This window comes from Pseudopodoces humilis, chromosome 7 (genome assembly GCF_049639895.1).
Source record: "Pseudopodoces humilis isolate 2021_Gansu_Grassland_sample_001 chromosome 7, ASM4963989v1, whole genome shotgun sequence".
Taxonomy (NCBI): Eukaryota; Metazoa; Chordata; class Aves; order Passeriformes; family Paridae; genus Pseudopodoces; species Pseudopodoces humilis.
The window spans coordinates 17,779,313-17,805,761 of NC_142206.1; the positions used below are offsets into that span (position 1 = coordinate 17,779,313).

The window sequence follows — 26,449 nt, forward strand, 5'->3', positions numbered from 1 at the left end:
GATTCTTGAATCTTGTATCTAAGCTCTACCTTGGCCTGGCAGATGGTTTCCACATAGTGTCGCTAATAGGCCATCCATAACATCCTGTCATCTGCAGAGATAAAACTCTCTTGACAGATTCAATCTTGTTCCACAGTTATTTATCCAAAATACTGCTTTAAAGGCCATTTTCCTAGACCATCCCTTTGGCAATGTTATTACTTTTATGCAAGCCTCTGCTCATTCCCTTCTCTCTTTCACATGAATAATAAGTTACATCCACAGTTCTTAAGTTTTCCAGGGTTTACCCACAAGTCTCACCTCTTCTTCAATATCAAAAGATCGATTCTGATGCAGCCCCAGGGATTCTATCAGCTCTAGTCCAGAGTTAGAAAATGTTTTTTGCCCTGTGGGTGGCTTTTAGCTCCACTGAAGTCTTTGGAATGAGGGGGCCAAGATTTTGACTTATAAATAATTTCTGAAATCAGTGAAATTATTTGCATTATGTAAAGTTAAGCATGTGCCTCAGGCAAGGTCTGCTTCAGAAATGGCTTGCTGGTATCATTATGAAAGTACAACCCATCTTGGCACAACTGAAGCAGTTAATGCTATCATAGGCACAGCCTATAGCAATGACATTGTCTTTTGTTGGTATAATTTATATTAGTGTGCTGAATTTTAAAAAGTCAATTATTTCAGCAAAAGCATCTCTGGCTTTTTGCAATTGAAATGGAACTGAATTAAGGCTGCTACTAGCACAGAAAAGTTCTAATAAACAAGAAAGCAAACAAAACACAACAAAACTCAATCCAAGAAACCTTCCTGACATAATCTCATCTAAGCTTTTTTTTAGGACTGGGTTGTGGGTATGAGAAAACCAGCGAAATTACAAAATCTAATCCTAACATACCTGTATATGATATGTATGTGGTTATACAGTCTTAAATCTAAAAAATGCAGTTTTTCTTGAAAAGTATGGACTTCTACTGCTGAATTTGAAAAATTGACAGCCCAAGGAAAAAAAACATTAAGCTCCAGTGTAAAATGTGATTCCTCACACTATTGCAGAAACACATGTAAATCAGGACATTAAATGATACATCTGGGATTAAAGGACTGCTTAGACATGACATCATTGCTTGGCTTCTCCAGAGACTATCTAGAAGAGTGATGATATCACTTAATGCTTATTGCCAGAATTACTCTTACAGATACAGACAGCACCAGCGACGGCAGAGATGTAATGATGATCTAAAAGTGTCTAATTCATCAGCCAGACACCAGCAGTAGATCTCTACAATGCTAATGATATGCAAAGGAGTCACAGTGATTTTTATAGTACTCTAATGCAATAACTTAAATACAAAATAGTGTTATTGATGGACCAAAAATACCAAACATCATGCTCACACTGAAAGTTTAGCTCTGGGTTGGTAAAGTAAGACCATTATGCTTGTTTCCATCGTGTTATACTTATTTTACAGCTCTGCATTGTTACTGATTGCATTAGAATTATGTTAGTATAAACTTTTATAACACACTAAAAGGATGAGAATATATTTCTTTTTTCCTGGCTAAACTAAGAAATCATTGGGAGACATTTTTGCAGCTGCTTTTAAAAACCGGAGCTCCTGTTTAAAAGCACTTCCTCTGCCTACTAAAATTTTCAGCCTGCACATGAACTAGTGTAGTTGTTGAACTTGGAAGAAACATTTTGTATCATTATGTACAAGCCAGTGGGAGGGGCAGAGAAGCTACAGAATGATGAGGTACCTCTCTGGAACCAGAACACTGCTGGTATGCTCTTCAAAGGAGCCGAAATGTGATGTTTCTGGATGTGAGACAATAATATAGCTAAATGTAGATCAGCATCTCCTGAACAGAATTCAGGAAACAGATGTTGCTGATAACAGATTCACAGCATTTGATACTTTTTAATGAACAAGGGACATGAGTGGAAAGGCATGTGTGTATTTCTATAGCCCTGTTTTTCTGGGGGGCTTTGCAGTTACAGTCTGATATTTATCCTATTCCTACACAGAAGCTCTACTTAACATTAAAGCTGTTTTGTTCTACTTTAATAGCAATTTTTATGTTCCCTGAAAGCCTGGAAAATACACATTTATGTTCACTTATATGCATATCTGTTTCTTACCTACATTAATGGAAAGTTATCTATTCTTCCATTCTTCTTCCATAATTCATTGCAAATATTCAAGGCTTCAATAATTGCTATTCAGCCCTTCAGTCCAATACACACAAAAGGAGGGTATTCTACCCCACAGGAGTCTAGGAATAACACTGTATGCTTTATGGAGGACAATCTTTCACTGCAGCAATTCACAAAGCTTTACAGAAGCCATGAAGTTCCACAGCTCTGCGTATTAACATTTTAAGACAGAAGAAAGGAGTTACGAATGACTCAAGGGAACAAGCCCGAGCTCTCAGCTTCTCAAGCAATGGATCAGACCAGCTCCTAGAAATGATTAGCTCCATTTATTCTGCAAATCCCAATGCTGCTGCACATTAGAAAATCAAGAGGGATTTGTGCGGCCTTGTGGACCATACATATTTTTAAGCCTCATGAAATTAAAGAACCTCCTTTATTTTACTGCAATTGCTTTACGCCTGCATAAAAACCGTATTACTGAACGTGCCTGTTTCTGGATTGGAAGTACCAAACAGCTGTAGACTGACAGTCTTTCACCAGAATGTATGCTTAGGGCAGAAACCATGAGACAAATATCCCAACAGAGGCTTCCTTGCCCCTTTCAAATACATACATCCTGTTCAGCACAATGAACTTATTCCTTTCCTAACTTTCACCCACACTCCTCCAAAAATCATCACATCCTTTTATTGTGATTATTCAAAGTTGTACTCTGAAACTGCCCCGTTTCCTCAGATTTATCTTCTTAGGGTGGATAACAACAGCACTGCTCTTCTCTACTCCCAAATCCAGCACCCTCCAGGCGCTAACAGGAGGAAAATTTCGAAAAACACATCCCAGGGGACATCACCAGGGAGGACAGCTTGACTAATTACAGTGATTAGACTAATGGGAGAAGATTATCTCATTGAAACAACAGGACATTTGTCACATCATACCCACTGGGAAAGGCTCACTTGGTATCCCCAGGGCTGCTGTTTAGCTGCCCTACAGAGCCTGTGCTCGGCACTTCTGCCTTCAAGTGTTCCTGCTACTGCTCCCTGGGCAGAGGGGCCAGCAGAATCCCTATGAGGTCCAGCTGCTCCAAGCCAGGCTGTGGAGGAGGTCACAGCCTCCAGGTGTGTCACCTGCAGTGAGGTGCTGAACCCAGCATCTCCCCTGAAGCTCCATGGAAGCCCCATGGAAGCCCCTGCAGGATACAGGGCAATGCTACCAAAAGGAATTAAGCACATTTGCTTCTGCCACACACCTCCCTGTACACTCCCTGTATGTAGCTATCCTCCTGGCACCTCTTGGATGGCCTTGCTACTTCCAAATGTTTCCTCTCCTCCAGGCAGCTCATCTTTTCGTATTTCTGCCTGAGCCCGGCCTTGCAAAAAAACCTTTTAATTAAAGGGCTTCCCAAAACATACACTGTCAACTTTCTTTTCCTCTTTTCCAGCATCTTGCTCCAATCCTAATTTCTTCCTTTAGTCTGCCTGAATTTCTGTGAATCTCTGATTTATCCCAGTAGCTCAGCTTGTGGTGGGCTATCTCATGCTCACCTTTGAAGTCATACAATGGCTAAACAAAACATCTGTATCTGACATTGCCTGCTGCCCTCTGGCATTTCACATTAATAGGAGAAATGCATCTTTAGTATCAGCAAGCTCCCAAAAGGCAGTAAGGCAGTTGTTTTCAAATAAAAACAGTTCACCCTGACAAGCTTCCACCTCCCTGCTAAGCCACCTTTATTCTCACTGATACACTGTGTCCACATACAGGTCCTTCTGTGATTTTCCCTCTTTCCTTTATGAATCTCAGCTTTTTGATGGTTTATCATTCTCTCTGATAAAAATGACATATCCAGTGTGCCCCAATGGGTAGCTTCCCATCCCAGTGCACGACACTGTTCACAGCTTCTACATAGGCCCATCCTTCAGTGCAAGTCTGACACCTGCTTTCAGCACATCACTGCACTTCCTGAGTCTCATCCTATTTTTATAACAAATGCAAGTGCAACAGCCACAGAAGGGTTTTATGATTTTCCTTTGTAGTCTCACTTTAGCAGCGTGCTAACTTTGCATGTTTACACTGCTTATTTTCTTCCAACACAGCATAAAGAGTAAAATTATGCATTCCCAGAGGGGCTTTCTTTTGCTTATTACTTTCCTATTTTAATGCATTTATTAGAGCTTCTGAATTAACAGTGGCAGATGCAGGCAAAGAAAGAAAATTTTAATTTTGCAAATAATAATGGATTACAATACATTAACATTACTGTAAAACCTACAAAGTGGAAGCACTCAAGGGATGTAGGAGCAATTAATGTACTTAGTTTATTTACCTAACTCTGGCACTGCTTGGGCATTCAGAAGCAACTCAAATTCTGTTTACAAAGGCAGAGCCATAATGCTTCTTCACACACAAATAGCCTGTTCAGGATTCGGGGGATATCATCTGCTTCAGGCAAAGGGAAATATGAAAATGTAGACTGAAATAGCAACTTTAAACACATCTCTGAAACTTTAAAAACAGATTGCCTCCATTAAAAGAGTGGGCAGGGATAAGATATTAGTAAGGTTGTGATATAAAATAGTTCTCAGCTCTCAAGAGCTCCATATTTGTGGTATTCTGAGAGATACTCTATACCAGCTACAAATAATCCCTGTTTATTATATGCTTTTATCATTCTAAAATAAGAATTTTCAGGAAGAAATAAACTAAAGTTAGACCTAGACTTCCACTCAAGTTTAAATAGAGATTTATAACAGAGTCTCTAATTTCAAAGAAGAAAAAAAAATACAAACACTTAGAGCCAAAGCAACCATTAGGGTTGGGAAAAATTAGCAAATGCCTCATTTAAATGCAATGTCAACATGTAACTCACAGAGCTGCCTCCTGCACATCTGCAGAATTGCTTCAAAAGCCTGAACTCATGCACTTTGACCAAAATCACAGCCTGTGCATTGGAAACAGAACTACCCAGCCCACTGAATGTCCAGCTCTGCTTTAAGCAGCAATCACCATTGGAAAGACAAGGCAACTTTACAACTCCAAAAATTAAACTATTCCAAATTATGAGATTCACATGCTTGTAGAATTCATCATGTCCAAATGAAGGCAATAAAGAAGCTGAGGATTTAGAGCCCTTAGCTGCAATTGAAATGGGTTCGACTAAAGTCAGAGGGCCTCGGCCACAGCTGAAGGGATGAAGATGCCATCCCATATGAACAAAGTACACCCTGGGAACTAATTTCTAACAAAACTCCGGAACTTGAGTTGGTAAAAATAAATTAGCAACGAAAATCAAGCCTCTCCAGTAGTGGAAAATGGCAACACAGCTCCAACTTGTGACCAGAGAGATACATGTCTTGGTGGATTTATTATGGAGTGCCGTTGGTCCAAGAAAATGGTAAATTCTGGCAAAATGGCCAGGTGAAAAATGACAAGGTACTGCAGAAACTTCCAGCAGATGCAGTCACCAGCAGCACCTTTTTGTCACTAGGCACAGTAATTCCAGCAGCAACTAGAATGGGGGAAAACCAGGCAAAATCACTCTTCAAGGGCAGCGCTCACCCTGAGCACTGGGCAGGAAGTCACGAGGGGACAGCTGGGACAGATGACCACAAGTGACCAAAGGGATATCCCACTGCCCATGGTGTTGTGATCAGCAATAAAAGCTCAGAGAAAGGAGGTTCAAGAAGGAGGGATGTTTGCTGTTATAGCATTTGTTTTCCCAATTAAGCATTTTGCCTGCCTACCAGAAGGGACTAAACATCTGCCTGCTGATGGGAAGGAGCTCGTGGTTTCTCTGCTTGCACACAAAGCTTTGCTTCATTCAAACTGATCTTTTCTCACTTTTTCTCTCCCAGTTCTCTCCCCCATCCCACTGGAGAGGGGCTGCACGCAGTGAGCAACTGGCCAGTGGGTGTTCAGTTGCTGGCCAGGGTCAATCTACCACACATTCCCACTGTGTAACATACAGAACTGGGCTTTGGTGAACAAATTAAGCTTAATATAATGGATTTTCTCTTGTAATAAAAGATCATGGACACACATACATGTATTTAAAAGATTCCCATTAATCTGCTCATTTTTTTCCATCTGCTTTCTTTACTGTGAATATTGCACCTGTTTTACTTCCAACTATGAGTTGATGGTTTTTAATACTATAAACCTGGTTCATATTGATTGATTTTCATTGCTTGATGCTACTGTGAAACTATAAAATCTCCCTTATTTCTAGTTTTTAGTGCTTATACAGAGCTATCTGGAAATTATTTTTAAATCTCTTTTCTGTTATTCTAGTTTCTATTCAGAGGCTGTGCTGCAAAGTTGGCTGAAATGGCTGAAATGACAAAAGAGAAAAGTCTCCAATTTTTCATCTTAATCAATAAATTGATAATAAATCCAAACATTTGTTTTAGGCAAAGGAAAAAGGAAATCTTATCCATTTTCTAGCTTGGCAGATCTTATCATTACTCCTCACTACCTCAAAGCAAGGACTTTCCCCACTGGACTTAAAACTTGCTCCTGCAATTCTAACGGGATACAACTTTGCCTTTTACAGAAGTGCCTTAAACATACAATGTTCAGAAACAAGTACAGCAGCAATAGATCTCTCGGTTCTTCAAGAAGAGTTTCAAACACATTGCAGAGTTCAACTTTCAAAAGTGCTACTTCCTTTTCCCTTAGCAAACTGGGTCTCATTAAAAAGATTCAGGCAAAGTGCCAAAATAGCTTAAAAAAAAAATCTAATCTTTGAGGCCCTCAATGACATTTAAGTTTGTTATTTCCATAAAACATCTACCTGCACCTTTACACACTGAAGTATCTTCATAAATCTGATCACAAGTGACTTTGGAAATCCATCATTAACATTTATAATTCATACACCTCATTTGAAACTTTTATCCAGTTAGAATGTTTTCATTATTTTTAAACTGTCTTTACGATGACTGACCCATGGCAGCCTGAGACTGAAACTTTATTTCCAACCAATATTTTACTTCTGTAAAAGGTGCCTGCAAATTATCTCAGCCAAGCTGCTCATTAGAACTCAGTTCCTGTATCATAGCAGGGTTTAACAAACAAGCAGAACTGAACCTGTGTTTCAGTGGTTTAATACCAAAATTTAAAGAAAACTGAATAAATCAGATTTAATGGTAACACTGTGCACACTACCTAATACAAAAATATTAAACAGCTGGACCAGACATTCTACTGCAGTTATAGAGCCATGTAAGACAACCAGGGAATGCCACAAATTAAAGCAGCAATGTTAGTAGTCAGCTGGATATAACTTGCCATCCATTAATGGGTTTAACCTCCATGAAGTCAGCAGATGGAAGTCAGACGTGACTCCAAAAAATCACTATTACTTACTGGCGGTATTTTTGTCACTTGCCTGTTCCTACATAAGCACCATGTCTTGGCTATGAAAATATTCTGGCACATCCATTTGCAGTTTCCCCTGTTCTTGACAATGCTCTGCCATCTCGGAGTGGATGCTGAGGCAGAATGCAAAACCAGGATGATCTCATCCCTCTGTTGAGCATTCAGCTCTGCAATTCCAGTAATAAAACTGCTGAAGTGTTAAGCCAATTCCATGATCTTCTATTAGCCTAATGCAAGTTCTTGTAATGACCTGATTCACACAAGCCACCTCACTCCTTGCTAAAGAACAGAAAGACTTCTTCCCAGGGAAAACAAATTTTGGGTTGTTCATCATCTGTCTATGTAAAAGTACAACAATGGTTTAACCCCAGCTGGCAACCATGTACCACACAGCTGCCTCTCACTCCCACCCCTCCACTACCCTGATGGAATTGGGAAGAGAAGGAGAAAAAAAAATTAGAACTATTGGGTTGAGAGAAGAACATTTCAATTGCTGAAATAAAGTAAAATATTATAATCACACTAATGCCAACAATAATAACAACAGTAATAATAACTGTAAAGGAAAAGAGAAAGAGAGGAATTAGAAGCCCCATGAAATGCAAGCGATGCACAGCACATCAGCCCCCCACTGACCGATGTCCAGCCCATCCCTCAGCAGTGTTCAGTGGCTCCCCCCAGTTTATACACTGAGCCTGACATTCTGTGGTATGGAACATCCCTCTGGCCAGTTTGGATCAGCTGCCCTGGCCATGCTCCTACCCACCTTCTTGTGCACCTCCTCGCTGCAAGAGTGTGAGTAAGCAGGGTAAGTCTCCTGTCATCTAACTTCTCATGTCCAGACTGTGCTTTCCCACACTATTCCCAGAGTTCTTGTTAGGACTGAAAAACTGAAAAGTCCTTAATTTTAGAGTAAGCACTACATAGCAACAACTAAATGAGTGTTATCACCATTCCTCTCTTACTAAATCCAAAACACAGCACTGTACCAGGTACCATGAAGAAAAGTAACTATTGCAGCTAAAAGCATGACAATGGCAAAAAAAGAATAAAGGCATTCAGCAGTACTTCCCTCGGTCGTAATGTAAGAAGGGCTGAAGAGTGAACACATGCTCTGCAAAAGTCATCCATGCAAGTCACTTAGGAGTGCCACAGCTATCCTTCCTCAGTAAAATATTCTTGCAGTTACCCCTGTGTTGAACCCTTTCAATCTTGTGGCTTGTTGTTTGTTTTGTTTTTTTTCAAGAGTAAAAGCAGAAGGACAAAGTATTTGGGCAGGACATAAATATATTTGGGATGAAAATTGAAGACATCCTTTCCAATCAAGAAGAAAGAATAGCTTTCCTGCAGATAGCTTGGGATGGCTGATGCAAAAAAATAGTAACTTTCTGCTGAAAAGTCCCCCGTTTTACATATTCTTAAGGTTTTATCATTGTGCCATAGGAGATGACCAAATCCTGCAGACTTCTGTGGAGAAAGGCCAAAGGTTGCAGCTGTTCAGATGGCTGCACTTTGCTCCCTAGGAATATGAAACTGTCTTTCTCTTGAGAAAAGCTGCACTCAAAATGACTAATCAGAAAAGCCAAAGTCCTGTATTTGTCCCATAACAATTAAATGCAGAGAAAACACAGCACAGTGTTATGTATTACACACACAGAGCCTGACATTTTCATTGCTAGTTTCACCTACGGCTTAAGACTTTTTTCTCCACAAATCAAGAACGGTATTTTTTCCTATCCCTTCAGAAAGAAGTCTAAAGGCTGTATTTCACAAAACAATGTCACAGTTGTCACACACTAACCACATCCATTTAATAAAAAAGAGAAGATTTTGTGGTCTAAAAGAAAAATCCGATCTCAAGCCACATGTCTTTCCCCATTTCTGACCATCTTAATAGTTTCAAAACCCAAGCCAGGTAAGTCTCCTGTCAGTAACTTGTGATGTCCAGCCTGTGCTTCCCCACACTATTCCCAGTGCTCTTGTTAGGACTGAGAAACTAGCACGTATCAGATTTACCTGCTCTTGAAACTGCCTGTAAGAGCATCTGAAGGATATAGATATTTGAGTTGGAAAGGACCTACAACAACCATCTGATCCAACTGCCTGACCAGTTCAGGGTTGACCAAGTCAAAGCATGTGCTAAAAGCATTGTCCAAGTGCCTTTTACACACCTGGCAGCTGTGGGACATTGACCACCTTTCTAGAAGCCTGTTGCAGTGTTGGACCATCCTCTCTGTAAAGAAATGCTCCCCAATGTCCAGTCTAAACCTCCTCTGGTGTAGCTTTGAACTCTCCCCATGCATCCTATCACTGGATACGAGGGAGAAGGAATCAGCACCTCCCTCTCCACTTCCCCTTCTCAGGAAGCTGCAGAGGGCAACAGGGTCTCCCCTCAGCCTCCTTTTCTCCAAACTAGAAAATTACAAAGCCCTCAGCTGCTCCTCATAGGACATTCCTTCCAGCTCTTTTACCAGGTTTCTTATCCTCTGGATCCATTCAAGGATCCTTCTTAAACTGAACTGAATGCTGTACTCAAGGTGAGGCAGCACCAACACTGACTACAGAGGGATGATCACCCTTTTTGATGGGCTGGTTTTGCTGTTTGATGCACTCCAGGATGGAATTTGACCTCTGGGCTGTCAGGGCACTCGGCAGACTTCTGCTGAGCTGCTGCCAACCAGCATCTCCAGATCCCTGCTGCTCTCCAGCCACTCTTCTACCAATTCATGCCCAGCATTCCTCGATCCCAGGTGCAGCATCCAGCTAAAGTTCAACTCTCCAAATTTCATCCCATTAATGACAGCCCAATGCTCCAATCCCTCTTGCAAGGCCTCCTGTCCCTCCAGAGAGCTAACAGCACCTCCCACTGTGGTATTGTCAGCGAATCTGCCAATGGTGTAGTCAAATCCTGCTTTCAGATTAGTGATAAATAAACAGCAAGCCTGGAGCTGAGCCCTGAGGAACACTGCTGGTGAATGGCTGCCAGCCAGATGAAGCCTCATTCACTACAACCCACTGAACTCTGCCCTTCAGCCAGATCTTCACCCAGCACAACATGAACCCTCTCATTCCACAGTCAGTCAGCTTGTCCAGAAGGATCCTGTGAAGGTATCAGTATCAAATGTCTTATTAAAATCCAGAAAAATGACACATCCCCTGCCTTTCTTTCATCCATTAGGCAAGTGAACTTACCATACAAAGAGATGAAAATAGTTAAACAGGACTTTCCCTCTGTGAAACCATGTTCACTGTACCTGATGACTGCATTATTCCTTAAGTGCCTTGCAGTACTACCCAGTATAATTTTCTCCATAGACTAACTAACCCTAACTAACTTTTTCTTCCAGAAAAAAGATAGACCAACAGGTCTGTAGTCCCTTGGGTTTTCCCTACTGCCCTTTTTTGTAGATTGAAATAGTAAAGCAAAGTAAAGCCCATAGATCATAATCAGGTCTCAACATTGAATTTGCTAGGGTGCAGTCCCTATCAGAAGGAAGATCTAAGTGGCAGCATACAGGACTGGAGTCACATTTTTTACCCAGATCTACTTAACAAAGGGTCTTTTACATTCATATTTTAAGTCCTATTTCACTTTTGCAGTGTCACCTGCACCCACGGTGATACTGCATTTAAATTTCCAACTTGCAAGACAGGGCTTGAAAATCACCTTCCTCCATAGTGAGTGGGAGGTTTTTTCCTGCTGGAAACAGAGGAATGTATCAAAATCGAAGCATAATCTAAATTTCCACTAACAACGCATTTTTTCCTCTGGGATTTGTCAGCTTTGTTTTGACTTTGCAATTAAAAGTTAATCTTGTAAAATGTAATTTTTAAAGCATTATTGTAATTTAAAGTCATGAAAGACAGAATAGTTAAGGTTGAAAAATACCTCCAAAATCATCAAGTGCAACCTTTGACCTAATAACAACCAGAGAGAGACTCTTCATCAGGAACTGTGGCCACAGGACAAGGAGTAATAATAAAATAATTTCAAAATTGAAAGTGGGAAAATTTATGTTAGGTATTAGAAGAAATTTTTTACCATGAGGGTGGCGAGACACTGGAACAGGTTGATTAGGGAGCTTATGGGTGCCCCAGCCCTGGAAGTGGAGAGAAAGAGCAGCTGCTCTTACCCGCAGCATGCTATCCCCTGCAGCTCTCCCCTCTCATGTCCCTGAAAAGTACCTGCCTGGCAGCTCCTTCAAAATCCTCTAACTGGCAGAAACAGCACAGACCCAGCTTCCAAGCTGGTAAGTATAAAAATGTCAGCTTAACCAAACTGACACAGATCTAACACAGCAGCAGGTTTTGAAGCTGAGGCTTTAAAACGAAAACAAAAACAAACAAACAAAAAAATTCCCACTTGATATTATGCTTGTAAACTTTGACCACCGTTTCTGCCTGTTCTAGCTCAACAACTTAAATCAACCTTCCCAAACTTATGGTTTTTAATTCCCATCCTCAAAGCACTACATGAAGACTAAAAGACAGAATAGCTTATCTGAACACATATCTTTCTGAACACTCATCACTTTTTATTTTCTCAAACTAAACTAGAAACCCCTTCCAACAGGATCAGCATTTGAAGTGCAACATACTATGAAATATAGAAATAACTTTTTTCCATGGAAAGAGGAATGCAATCAATTAAAATTCATTACTCTACACATCTTCAAGATATTTCTTTCATCATTTAGATTGTATGGAAGTCTTCCCTGTAGGAAAGTCACCTTTATGGATGCCATTTTTTTACTTTAGGAGATAAAAGCAACCTTGCCATAAAGGCTACTCGTCTGCATCATTCGAATACGTGTATATGATTTTTGGGCTCCACTGACACCTCAAGCCTCAGAGAGTCTGGTGTTCACTTTGTTCAAAGTCAATGCCACATGTCTGACAGTTGGTAAATTGAGTGTCTCGTTTCCTGGGCAGGATTCCTCCCTTTGTTATCTTTCAGTACACTGAAAAAGATTGCTTTCAAAATTGAACCTGCCAAGTCAACCGCTTCCATCCTGAGCAATCTCTAGAATGTGCGCCTTCCAAGTCAAGATGTTGTCATTCTTCCCTTCATTTAGGGCACCTTGAGAGCCAATGCAATGAAATAAAACCCTGGCAGCTCACTGGCAGTGATGATGGTAATTCATAGTGCAACGGAGTTGTGTAAGCATTCAGTGCGCACACATACATCCAAGCATTTAAGCACACACCTTGGCTATATACCTACAAACACCTGGTGCTACCGAATCTCAAATGAAATCAGAAAAGTAGATGAAGCACAGCAAAGACTGGCCAGTGAGTTAACTGCATGGCATTTCTGTTGCCAAGCCAAAGATTTAAGATTTACACAGCATCTTCTACACCATCCAGAATACTGAGCAATACTGAATGGGGCAAATGCAAAAGCTGGCACCTGCTGGTACTTTGTAGGCATTCAAGCCTACAAGCACATCCATAAAGTACCTGGTTTTGTGCTCTGTAAGGGAAGTACGAGTTTAAACAACAGTTTAAGGTTAAGAAATTGCATACAGAGCCTCACTGAAACCCAGATCTGATGCCAAAGGAATTTCAAATTGTCTAGAGACTGAGCAACACTATCTCAAGTGAGCAGTTACTTTGTGGAGGGCACTCGAGAGACTGACAAAACCTGTAGGAAGCTTTTCATTTATTCCTTCAGGGAACCTGACTATGCCCAAACAGCTCATCACACCAACAACTGTAGGTGGACAGGGATGAACAGGAAATTCATCCTGGGAGGGAACCAAACCCCAGTCCAAGCAACAGGTAGGAATAAATACTGTAACAAAATACAGCAGCTCTGCAACTGTGTCCAAGATGAAGAACTAATCAGAATATACTATCTAGAATTGTATTTCCTTTCATTCTCAGGGTTTTCCCAAGAGGAAGCTAATACTGGACAGGAGACAAGGATTTGCAAGGAAACCTAATGCAACAAGTCATTAAAAAGTAGCAAACTTAGTTTCCTTGCTAGCAAATTAGATACAATAGCAGAATACTTGCTCCTCACAGACCCAGCTTGTGACGTATTTCATACTGGGGAGGGTCTCAAGTGGCTCAGCCATGTCCAAGTTCAGGCTTCACCAGGCCTCCTGGAGACATCTACTGCAGAGCATCTTTGTACTTTCTGCATTCTTCACAGCACTAGGAGATGCTGGAGATCTTCTCACTTGTTAAGCAATTCTTCTAAATTGGAAAGAAGGCACAACACCTTCCCATCATGCTGTCATATTGGATTTTGAACTCTTTTTGACACTAGATTGTGTCAAAAAGGAAATAAAAATAAAAACGCAAATTGACAGCTTCTGCAAAGCTTGGGAACTTTGTCTGAACTCAATTAATCTGGTTTAGAAACTATTCTCTAACACCATCTGACATGCAGCAAAGAACAGAGGTTCTCAAAAGGAAAGTGACTGCTGCCAAAGTTGGCCTTTGCTCCTCTTTCTTAGAGGTACAACAGAGAATGGGGAAAAAAAAAATTAAAAAATTAAAAAAAAAAATCCAGAAACCATTAGGGGTATGAGGCACCACTGTACTCAAGGATTCTAAGAAATGAACATTGTGTTTCCACAGTCTGCTTTTCTATAGGACTAGAGATACATGTATATACACATGATAAATACAAATATATTATGAAGAGAGTAAGCTGTCTTACACAAATTCCTGCTCAATGTTTGCTTGACTACAAGTAAGGCTGTAATGTATCTTGACATTTTTCCAGATGTGATATCAAATTGGTTAAAAAATTGGTTTTGTCACAATTAGCTCTGTCACAGATTGCCCACAGAACAAGGGGGCAGCGAGAATGCTTGGACTTCTTCCTCTTCAGAATGACTGATCTTCATAAGCATGAAACTTCCTGAGTTTTTATGTATCCTTGTACTACTAAACATATTTCTGCTAATATACATCTAAGGACGTGCCCCAAAGATTTTAAAGGAGGTGGTTCAGCAGGAAGTGGTAGCTCCATGGGCTTTGCTGATTTCTTTGCCCACATGCACCAGAGAGGAGAAAAACTACACTCTCCTTTACATGCTTTATCTTCTCCAACCCAGACACTGTAAGAGAGCTCTCCCATGCCTGAGGAGACTTACGAGCAGGGATTGCTGAAATGAAAGACTCCCTGATAAAGAATCTGGCCATCCACTTCTGTCATTCCCAAAAAGATCTACTGCCCTCCTTGGACTTTGCTGGCACGCCACTTCATGTTGACCTTGGCAATAAATACTTGCAAAATTACACAGATTTCCCATTGTGATGAGACAATAAACATTAGTTATGTGTTTGCCAAGGCAAGGGGCAGAGAAGCACTGATCAAGCAGTGCATGTTAATGTCTGTGAGGATATTGCAATTTAAATCCAAGGGCTTGCCAGATGTACATCAAGGGGCATGGCTAACATCTGTCAGAAGAATCTCCATTTTTCTATCCCTTCACATTTGTAACAGAACTAGACAATAGCTAAATTACTCATACTTAGCAAGACTATTACTCAAAGCACTTTGGAGAACACTCTTTATACCTATGGAAAGCTTCATAACATGCTTGCAGCCTGTTTTCTATATTTAGGCTTGAATACTGCAACTTCGGCAGGAATACTACCAGAAAAAGAGGTCAGTAACTGTTAAACAGAATTTCATTTGCTGTCATTTATCGTATCAGGCTGCTTTTCAAAAAGCAATATGAAATCAAGCTTGTTGAAATTAATCCATATGACAAATGCCCATTTCCTGTCTCTGCTTCAATTTTATAGTGACATGTCTGCCCTTATTAGATTTAGTACCTGCTGAAGTCAAAAGAAAGAAATTCAAAATGGCAAATACCTAAATCTGTGCCACAGACATGTCCAGAAATACTAACTAAAGGGCTGTCTAAAGTACAAAACCCAGGACAACCCAAGTATCTTCCACTTGCAGATTATGAAAATTTTAAAAAAATACTGTGAAGTTCTCTTCAGTCCTTCAGAAAGTTTCTATTAAACTATAAAGCAATAGATAAAATTATTTGGCAAAATTAAGAAAAAAACCCTTGTTCTCAATACACTAGAAGCATTATTCAGTTGATCTGAAGGAACTGCATAGATTTAACCTCAAACAGAATTTTGAACAGCTCTGTAACAACAGAAAGACATGATGAGACTGAGGCTGTAAACAGGCCTTGCATCTTCCAAAACCACTACAAACAGCATCAACACACTTTCAGAAAAGGTAAGCTTAAATTATTAAATGAATAGGAGTGTAATATGCACTTGCACTATGAAAAGGACTTCCAGAATGCCAAATTTCTTTGATAATTCCATTGGCATAACTGTTTTATAAATTCATGATATGGGGTAGATGACTCACTCGTAGCCTACCTTTAGTGTCCTCATACCAATAACTCTCAAGACCATGATCAGATGAGAGCAGCTTTCATAATTATGACAGTCAGCATGAAGAGCAGGGGGTGGTGGGTAAATTAAACTTTAGCTAAAATGTACCACTTGTATCAGGAGCCGATATAAAATTGCAGCACTCTATTAAGGCTGTAGTTCCACATAATTATTTTTACTGATGGCACATCTGATTTAAAAGAGCTAACTCTCCCTCCCAGCTCTGATCTCCTCACAGCAGAGTCCACTTCCACCTTACTTAAGCTGACTCAGTTACTCTTGATGCCACACTCTAGAGCTGTGAAATCATGCTGATAAAATAATGTAAACATAAACAAATGAAATTTTAATGAAGCTGCAGTAACTTCCCTAGTGTTGAATCTAACCCTTTGCTGCTCATGAACTGCAACTATTTCTTGATTTTGGGAATGTATTTGTGTTTCTGTCATTTGTGTCTAAGCACTGACTGCAGGGAGACATTGACACTGAAACAGACCACCACATTCATCAGCGGCCCACTGGGTGCAAAGTGCTGGGGTTATTTTGGTCAGTTAATATATGTATCACACTTCCCCCTCAGCATGAATGAAAGGTGAGGGTGAAGTCTCATATTTGCAGACATTTTTAAACATACTGGAAATGGCTGAGTTATCACAACAAATTTCTATGAGCTTCATCCAGACAACAACGAAACTGTAAGCTGCACAGAGGTGAACAGCATTCATTTTGTTTCAGTTTTAAATATTGCTACTCTACACTCAGCCTTGGCTACAGCACAGTTGAGGCCTGCACTTCTACATTGAGAACCTTGGAGAGAGCTGCTTTAGGCCTTTTTTGGGGGCTGACTCTACCATTTGGCCTCCAGCTGAGCTGCAGCATCAATCCTGGAGTGACAGCAGAACTCACACATGCAGCAGTTCATGCCTTCAGACGAGCACAAATAATTTACAGGCCTGTGGGTGACTATGACAGATGGCAACCTCTGTCTGAGTGATGAAGGCCAAGTTCTATGCTGAAGTGAACAGGGGCAGCATGGCAGGAAAGCCAGGGAAGCAGGGAACCCAGCCTATCCAAAGTCACAGAGCAAGTCCTTTATATTAACAACTACTAATTTTCATTTCATCACAACCTTACAGCCTCTCCATGTTTCCACTCTCTTTACTTCTAATTTTCTCTCCACTACTCTTCCCTTGCCTTTTTCCAGTCTTTTCCATTAGACACATTTCATCCCCTCATGGATCACTTCATGGGATGCACTGACCTCCTCCTCTCATTTTCTGAGCCAAATATCCTTGTCTGACTTAAGAGATGTTTCCACATTTAAACTCTACAGTTATGAAAGAGATGGTGGCAAAGGGTGGGAGGTTTGTGGAGTCAGCACACAAATACACAGTGCAGAGTTTCAATGTGTGGTAACACATTTTTAGATGGAGCATCAAGAAGACTGTTTGCTTCTGCTAGTTTAAATAAAATGAAAGGCCACAATTCTGAACCTGACTCGTTACTGGCCACAGTCTGAGCTGCTTTAAGCAAACAGTGAGGTACAGAAGCAATACCAGCTGTAATCGCTGTAGGTCCTGATATGCTTAGAAATTAATCAAAGCAGTTACTGCATAATATCTTCAAGTGATTTCAGGAGTTCAATTTCTACATAGATACTCTTACCCCAGAACAAATGTCCTCATAGGGGATTATATCTATATAATTAATTTAAAGTAGCTTATTTTAGGAAAAGTCCAGAAACAGATCTTAGGATTGTGGCTGATAGCACAGTGAAAACTTTCCAGTCCAATTCACTTTTTCTACAGCTTTGTTAATGTTGTTTCAACTTTATTTCAGGTCTTTACTGGCTACTTAGCCTGCGATCTTACAGAAGAAACCAGAAAAGGAAGAGTATCCACTGCATTGAGAAGAAAGAGGGATATGGATAGGCAGTACAGCATTTCTACCTCCAGCAATCAGCCAAAACAAGCTGTGGGTTGAAACCAGAGGGAGCTAATGTACAAAAGCTGTAACACAGCGTTACTTAACACCAAGCAAGCAGAAGACAAGGTGTGCTCCAGGATAATATTATTTTAATCTCTCTTTTTTCCAAGTTGACCTGAGCTTAACTGAAGGAGGCAGATTTGAAGTTTGTTTCAAATCTCTTTAAATAGATCAAAGTCTTTGAAATGAAAAGACAGTGGATCAGGGCTTTCGTGTGGCCGCTATCCCTCACTGTGAGACTACACCCAACAGACAAGAAATAAAGAGAGAGGTTCTGCCTCCTTACTACCTTGCTCCCTCTTCTCTGTGCCTGGTCAAACTGAGGGGGGAGAAGAGCTTATCTGCTATTGTAACAGAAGGAAAACATCACATTTCATGCTTATAAAACCCTATTCATTTGAACACCACTGAGAAGCCAGTAACTGCTATTTTCTTTTAAAAATGGGCTTCATAGTGAAAAAAGGAAGAATTGGTTGCACTGCTAACCACCCTGCATGACTTGTTTTTCCTCCTGATTTGTTTCCACCACAGAACGTGTTTTGTGCAAATGTCTCTGTTCAGAGCACAGAGCTTTTTTTCCTTCCCTTTTCCTGAACTCTAGGAAAGAGTCTCCACCACTGCCATCTCCCCAGGTTACACTGGCAGAGCTCCAGAGGGCAAACAAATGTTGATCCAAAGCATTCTCTCTCAGACCTCTGGTACACATCCATTCATGAGGAGTTCAGCAGAAAAAAAGTAACAGTGATAACACTGACAATGTGGCACAATTCACCACAGAAGACACACAAGATGTGTAAAAAGCAGAGGTAAAAGATCTTTTTTTCTGAAACAGATGTTCTGTGTACTGTAATCCCACTTAACTGCCTTTGGTAACACATGCAATGCTCAAAAAACCATCATGTCAGAAATCCTAGCATTTTCCAAATTTATTATACCCAACTAGCATCACCTTTATGACCTTTCTTGGGGGTCTCCAAAGAGTTTAAAGATCAGCTTGTAGCTACACTGCTATGTGTATTAGTGGCTACAAACCCAGCTTAGACCCGTGTGCCCCTTTTAGTACTCTCCACATTGTATCTTTGCAGCCAAATATTTTCAAAATAGCCCTTTACTCAAATTTTCAGAGGAGCTCTGGTGCACCACTTAAGCAGCTGAAGAGGGGAAGAGCTGTTACAAATGTGCTTGGAGCTCTGCTGCTCATGAGATGACACCAAAGGTCAGAGTTTTTCAGTACCAAAGGGACATACAGCATCCTAAGCACCTGGAAAAGAGCCACACATTTAAGAAATCAGGAACTGAGTCGGTAACTTTTGCCTCATTCTCCTGTAGCCATTAAACGCACCTTAAATCAGAAAGCAAATATTCACTACTATCTCTGACCACATGAAGTTGTTCCTGTTTTTAGTCTCTTTACCCACTCTGAGCCAATCTTGTCACCATTGCTTTCAGAAGCCTGATTTTATCTTTTTATCACTGCTGCTACAAGACAGCTGACTGCAACGAACATGTCTGTAATGAAATCAGTTGACCCAGAAAAGAAGTGCTAACACCAGTCTAGATTAAAAAACAAGTACAAGTAGATGTTTTCTCTGACTGCAGGCAGTCCATGCTAAAATGCTGGAGCAATACAGGCACTGTAAGAGAAAGTCCCCTGAATCTGCCCATATGCCAGGTATGCTTTCCTGTATTTTCCACAGGTTTAAGCATGTGGGTGACCTACTTAAAATAATGTAATTAAAATAAGTAAGAGTGCAATTATCTTTGCTATAAGAAGGCCTAAAGCTTTCTACTATTTTATCCTCAAAAAGCAAAAGCTTTCTTAGATGTATGGTTAAGACAAAGCAATTTACTTTCACAGGCTTTAGTTTTAGACTCTTATAAATGTGGGTTTTCGTTCACTGACACAAAATTTGCTTAATAATACATGCCTGCTCTACTTACTTGTCTCATTTACCTTACAGTTTTCTCTAATACGAGGAAAGCTCCTTCATGAAAGGACAGATTTTTTATGTGCCAAGCCCAAGACTTATCAGGCTCCAAAAACATGTGTAGCAGCACATGTCTTCATCCAGGCTTCTATTAATCAGATGCTCTTTATCTTCTCTGACTCAAAGTGGTAATGCAAAGTAAAATAGTGCTCTCACACACAGAAGACTACAAATCCATCTCAACCGGTTTTCCCTGCTTATCAGACTCCAAGCTTTCCCTTAGCCTCTCAATAAATCCCTCCTACTCACAGCGTCTCCCAAAGATCATAATAAAATCAAATATTTATCTTGCATTCCCAAATGGAGAGTGTGTGCGCACACATAAAGATGGAATCAGGAAATCATGAAGCAGAGAGGACTGGACACCAGAACAGCCACACAAAATCACCCAAAGCCATTAAATTTAAGAGCTTTCAGCTGCTGTCAAGCATGTCTGGACTAGCTGAGGAAGAAAGAAGTTCAATTTAAAAAAAGACTATATGAAATGGTTCTAATTCCTTCAGTTAGAAGGGGTTTTTGTTAACATACTACAGTTACCATTCTAGTTCACACTGCTGACAGCACACATCCAGCAGCAATGCCAGCGAATATTTTAAATCACATCTGTCCTACAGTTCACAGCTAGGTCTGCTCTGCGAGCAGGAACCTAACCTCACTCCTGCCTGCTCCCTTCCTTCAGTGCTTATTCACACTGACTGCAGACACTGGGACCTTGGCAGTACCAGAGGAAGACAAAGCTCATCCCCAGTCTCACATTTGAGAGGTAAGGGGTACAGGGCTTAAAACTGCTTTGTAGGATTGAAGAATAAGCAGCTTACCACAGAGGGCCTGAGATACTGTTTGTAGTCAAATCCAAACCTCTTGAGCACAAGGCCAGATTTCTCCTTTACTGCAGAGCTAACATTCCAGTCTGTGAGTTCATATTTCATAGTAAAAAAATAATGAAAGGAGCTCCCATATTTCCTGGTTAACATTTCAGCCTTCTAAAGGGTAATAAACCAGTATCTCCCTACAACAACAGATAAGTCAGACAAATAAAATGTCAAACTACTTTAGAAATAAGCTAGTCAAGATAACAGAATGAATCTCCTGAGTAGCCATTAATAGCATTTGGCAAAGATGATTCCAGAGGACATATGATATCTAATATAAAAGGATGTGCTATTTCTGTATCTCCCCTTTAAAATTAATTTAGTGCTGACAGGAAGATACCTGCGTAATATCTAAAACCTTCCCCACATCCTTAGGAGGAATGATACCACTAACAGTTTTATGGAAAAACCAAAGCAGAGACTGCAGACAGGGGGAGCCCTGTACTGAGACTCAAGGCCAGAGATCCTTATCCCAGTTCCTGCCAGCCAAGTGACCATGCTTTCCCTGACACATATCTGCAGTGCAAGGTTATCACGTACTTTGTGAAATATTGAGATGTATCAGCACAAAGCGTGCTGCAAGAGCTCTGTGTTTTTATTACCACCAAATTCCCTAGCTGCACAACTAACATAAAGGGAATAAAAACTTCGTATCAACCAAATAAGCAGCAAAGTTGTGAGTAAAACAGCAATATGGGATACAGACATATTTATTTGCTTGCATTTCTTTCTCCAAAACAAAGACGACAGTAAGAGCCCATATTAACAATTACTAAGTGTCACAAAACAAGAATATATCAGCTAGACCTAAATTTTCCTATTGTGCTTTCTGAATGACTTGCCATTATCACTATAATACAGCATGAAAAATACTGCACTCTTCAGCCTCTATTTTTTGATTAACCGGGTGCTCTGGGAATTTCTGTCTATCCCCATTTATAATTACAAGTTGTTATTGCCATTTTCAATGTGACTTGCTGGCAATTAAATCTATTTGTAAAGAAAAAAAAAAATTTTTTTTTCCATAGAAATTACTTACTTATTTTTAAAAATAAACCAGACCTGCTAGGTTAAAAAACTAATTCTGCCTAGTTTGATTAAGTTTCCTCATTTTCCAGTGGCTCTCACAAGAGTTGGCAAAATTCACCATCTCTCATAAGGCAAGTGGGAACTTTGGAAAAGCTCGCAGTACAATAATGAAAGCTCTTGCAGCAAATATTTTGTAATACCAGTTATCCTCAGGGTACCCAGCCCTCTGAGCTGTAAGGCAGAGATGGGGAGCAGAATGAAGCCCTCATAATCCAGGAGAAAACAGTCAGTGACCCACTACACATCCAGACATACACAAGTCTATAGGCTCTGATAGGATTCACCAAAGGGCACTGAGGGAGCTGGTGGAAGAGTTTGCCAGGCCTCTTTCATCATTCCAGCTGTCCTGGTGAGCTGGGGGGTCTCAGCTGGCTGAAGTCAGCAACTGTACTGCCTCCCTACAGGAAGGGTCAAAAGGAGGGTTGGGGAACTACAGACCTGTCAGCCTGACCTTGGTGCCAGGGAAGGTCACGGAGCAGATTGTCTTGAGTGCCAGCATGTGGCATGCACTGGACAACCAGGGGATCTGGCCTGGCCAGAATGGCTTTCTGAAAGGCAGCTGCCGCTTGACCAACCTGATCTCCTTCGATGAGAAGGTGATCTGTGTAGTGGATGATGGCAAGGCTGTAGATGTGTCTATGTGAACTTTAGTAAAGCCTTTGACACTGTTTCCCGAAGAAATTGTCCTGGAGAAGCTGGCTGCTCATGGCTTTGGGTGGGTGCACTGCTCACTGGGTAAAAACCTGACTGGGTGGCTGGGTCCAGAGGTGGTGGTGAGTGGTAGGTAATAAATGACAGGATGAGAGGAAATGGCCAAAAGTTGCACCAGGAACTTTAGATTAGATATTAGGAAAAACTTCTTGACTTAAAGGGTGGTCAGGCATTGGAATAGGCTGCCCAGTGAAGTGATGCAATCATCATCCCTGGAAGTCTCAAAAAATGTGGGGATGAGGCATCCCAAGAGACATGGTTTAGTGGTGAACATGGTGCCAGGTTAATGGTTGGACTAGATGATCACAAAGGTCTTTTCCAAGCTTAACAATTCTGTAAGCCCTGGGGGATGAAATAAGCAAAGCCCCAGCTCATGGGCTGAGGAAGGCATTTTTGAAGACTGTCTGGTACAATGCAGTTCTCCCCTTGGCTGAGGTGCACACAGATGAGCAGCAAGAAACTCTTGGTTTGCAAGTCTTTTCCCTGGTCTCAGATTCCTGGTCCTTTGTGTTCACAGCTTGGGCTAAAAATCAGAGTTTCACCTTCAGGACTTCCGTTGCCATTTATAGCTGAAAAAGGGCTTCTCAGAGTGAGATTTTTTTCATTTCTTATTGATTACCACTGTCAAAGGAGCCTGTAGGTTTTCTCCATCCTGTCAGCCTTAAGGTGTTTAGTATGGCAAACCAGCCTCCTTGTCAGCACTGAGGCAAGAAGCAGGAAGAGCTAAAGAAAAACAAACACTGGCGGGGAAAGCGAAGCATTATTCCTCTCCACAACAACTCCACTGCTAACACCAGGCATGCAGGTAGAAAGCCTTTTCATGGCACAAAGATCCTTTTAAATCCCTCACAATCCAAAACATGACAGCTTCTAGTCTAGACTCCTTGTCTGTGTGCAAGTACTACACTGACACAGGCAGCCTTTCCCCCCTCTCTGTGTCAGCAAAAGGAACACCACAGTGTGCCACTTTTCCACAAGGTCAGCTCCTTGTCTGTACAGCAGCAGTGACTGTTGTGGTTAAATCTCACCTCCCAGTGACAGCACACTTGAGATAACAATTCACACTACCTGATTTCCATGGTGAAATACTACCTGGGAGACTCACATTTCTTTTGTATGAAGTATAAACACTTACTATATACATAATCAAACACATTCACTGTCAGTCCAAACAGACGCCCCCACCACTCACTCACCACGTTTACCCAGAAAAAAAGTGCTTGTCCTTAGTCTGTAACGACCACCTTAAAGACTCAATATAAGAAATTTCTGCAGAGAAACAGATTTTTCTTTTTTTTTTTTTTTTCTGCACACTTTATACAGCAGTGCTGAGCACAATGCTGTAAGGATGCGAAAGTAAACATGGTCTTAAGAACCATATCCTCCAAATCACACAGTCATCCTGTGTGAATATTTACAGTAACAAAGAAAACAAAGAAGCCTCACAGTCTTCTTCAAACCTTGCCTGGAAGCTCTGCTGAGTTAAATATATAACAATACAAAACCATCAAAATCACTAACAATGCATAAAATTGGGCCAGTCCAACTGCTGAAGGTTTATGTTTGCTGCATCTCCTTGGCCTAAACCTGTAATTCAGTTTGAGAGCTGAAAGCAAAGTCATTCAAGTTTTGACACATTAATTCAGTAAATAAAACAAAAAACCCTAATCCAATTAAAGACTATATTAGTGGGCAAATTATGGCCACACTACCAACAACTACACTACCTGCTCCATTTAATTGAAAAACCTACATGGACAGAATAGGCCTTTTGAGGGGCTTGTGTAACAACATAGTTTTCACAGACAAAATGAAGGGAGAAAAAAAAATAATAAAAACAGTTATTTTCTAGCATAAATCACTGAGATTTTATTCATTTAATTCAACCGACACAGGGTAAGGTTACTAATCTAGAACAGATCTTATTTCCACTAATAACTAATATGGAAGTCATAGATTCAAAGATATACATCAAAACCAAATACATTAGAAAGGGGAGGCGGGGGGAACCCACACAGCCAAAACAAAGAAACAAACAAACCCCGAACACCATAAAACCAAAGCAATTCAAAACCTAGAGGTGTAGGAGCAGGAGGAGAAGGATTAGTGAAAATCAAGCAATGTAAAAATCCCTAAGAGGTTAACCAAGTCAAAAGTTGATACCAGTTAACATCAGTGGACTTCAGTTCCACTTCACACTATGGACCTTGATAAAATCCTCAATTTACATGTGCTGCAGAAGTCCACAAACCTACATGGACTTAAACAATCACCTGCAATTCCCAGTGAAAAGGGACACCATGTAACAGTGATTGTTTCTCTAAGTGTCTCCAGTAGCTTGCAGTGAGTACTTGCTATTTGATATCACCTGTATTTTCTCTTAAACTGCAAGCCATAAATTATTTTTCTTTCCAGATTTCCGACAAAATCTGACTTTCCTCAGGTTGGGACTGGTCACTGTGTCCCCTGTAACTGTTTAAAGGAAATCAAAATAGGAAATATTTAAATAAAATAAAGGGGAAAGACTGAGCCTCTATTGAAAAGCTTCACCACTTCAGCTATATCCACTTGGAAGTTATTACAGTATTTTATTTCTAGCTTTAGTCTTCCAGAAGATTCAGAAATATTTTTCCCTACAGGGCTTTAGAAGGGACTGAACATAAACACCAATGCATCATCATCTTCCTTTCTGCCTACTTCAGGAGCTGCGCTCTGTGAGATTATCCCAAATATATCTCAGTCTCTCAGCCATTTGTTGCTGGGTGATCAACTATATAGGTACAGCAACTCTGCCAGGTGCTGCAGCACTTCTTTTTTTAATCTGTTTATCTGTCCTTTCCTTCCTACAGTGTGTTCTACACCTTCACCATTTTTATAGCATGATTTCAAGGACTGGACCTGGTTTTCTTCCTATTCAAAATACATAGGCTGTGAAAAAAAATGTGTATTTGGAGGTAAGAATAAAGACTGACAGATTTCATGCATGACTTTGGTACACGGGTTTTTATTTATTATTTTTATTTTTTTTTCTTAAACAGTGAATTCTCTTATCAGCATTTGCCATTAAAAAAAAAAAAAAAAAAGGAATTGTGATCTGAGTATGAAAGAATACAGTTGTGCTCAGTATTGAGGTAAAACAAAAGCCACATGATAAGAAGTTAGTTTGCCAGTAAATAAAAACAGAAGATCCTGGGCTAATAATTCAATTCCCATTTCAGTCCCCTCATGCAAAGGGCCCAGTACAATGTCTTTCCAAACCACCAAATCCCAGGGGAAACCAGGAAACACAATCCACAGCAGCAGTAAGCAACATTTCCTGGTACCAGTCTGATCTATTATATTAACTGTACTATCTGCAGATTGTCATTTCTGCTCTCTAAAAAGCTACTCACAGAGGCCTACAGTTGAAATGTAATTATCTACTCAGAAGGTTATTTCAAATCAATAAATTGATCACAATTATTCACATACCTGATGGAGGAATGGGAGCTCAGAGCACTTGATGTGATCCCAGTTGACACAGTGGCCTTTCTGCAACCAGCAAACGGGGGACCTGCAGAACAAGAGCCCATGTGTCAGAAGTTACATGTCTTTTACAAAACACAAGGAAAAGAACTCTTTCAAACCATGCCTTTGGGAAGGACAAAAGAGACACCTCCCCACTAACTATGTTAAAACCACTAGACTGAAACCTAATAGAGAAAAAGCTGGCAAGGTGTGACTGTAAAGGGATGGTGCATGAAACCCACAGTTTGGCTCCTGAAGTCATCGGAATGACAACACCCACCAATGGCAGCAGGAGCAGAGCAAGGGGGAGACATAGCACCCTAAAGCTGGTGGGATCATGTTCTTCACTCCCAACGGGATTTAAGCTCCTTTCTCCCAGGGGC

At 40.6% G+C, this 26,449-nt stretch overlaps 1 protein-coding gene across 9 annotated transcripts in view; it reads right to left on the minus strand.

The window, feature by feature from the left end:
• The window catches only part of TSPAN4 (tetraspanin 4), a 427,450-nt gene that overhangs the window by 241,593 nt on the left and 159,408 nt on the right, over positions 1-26,449 (minus strand). For all 9 annotated transcript variants that reach the window (XM_088057604.1, XM_088057603.1, XM_014252145.2 and 6 more), the window contains one exon: positions 26,031-26,112. The gene's annotated coding sequence lies outside the window, so the exon portion shown is untranslated. The remainder of the gene's footprint in view (positions 1-26,030; positions 26,113-26,449) is intronic.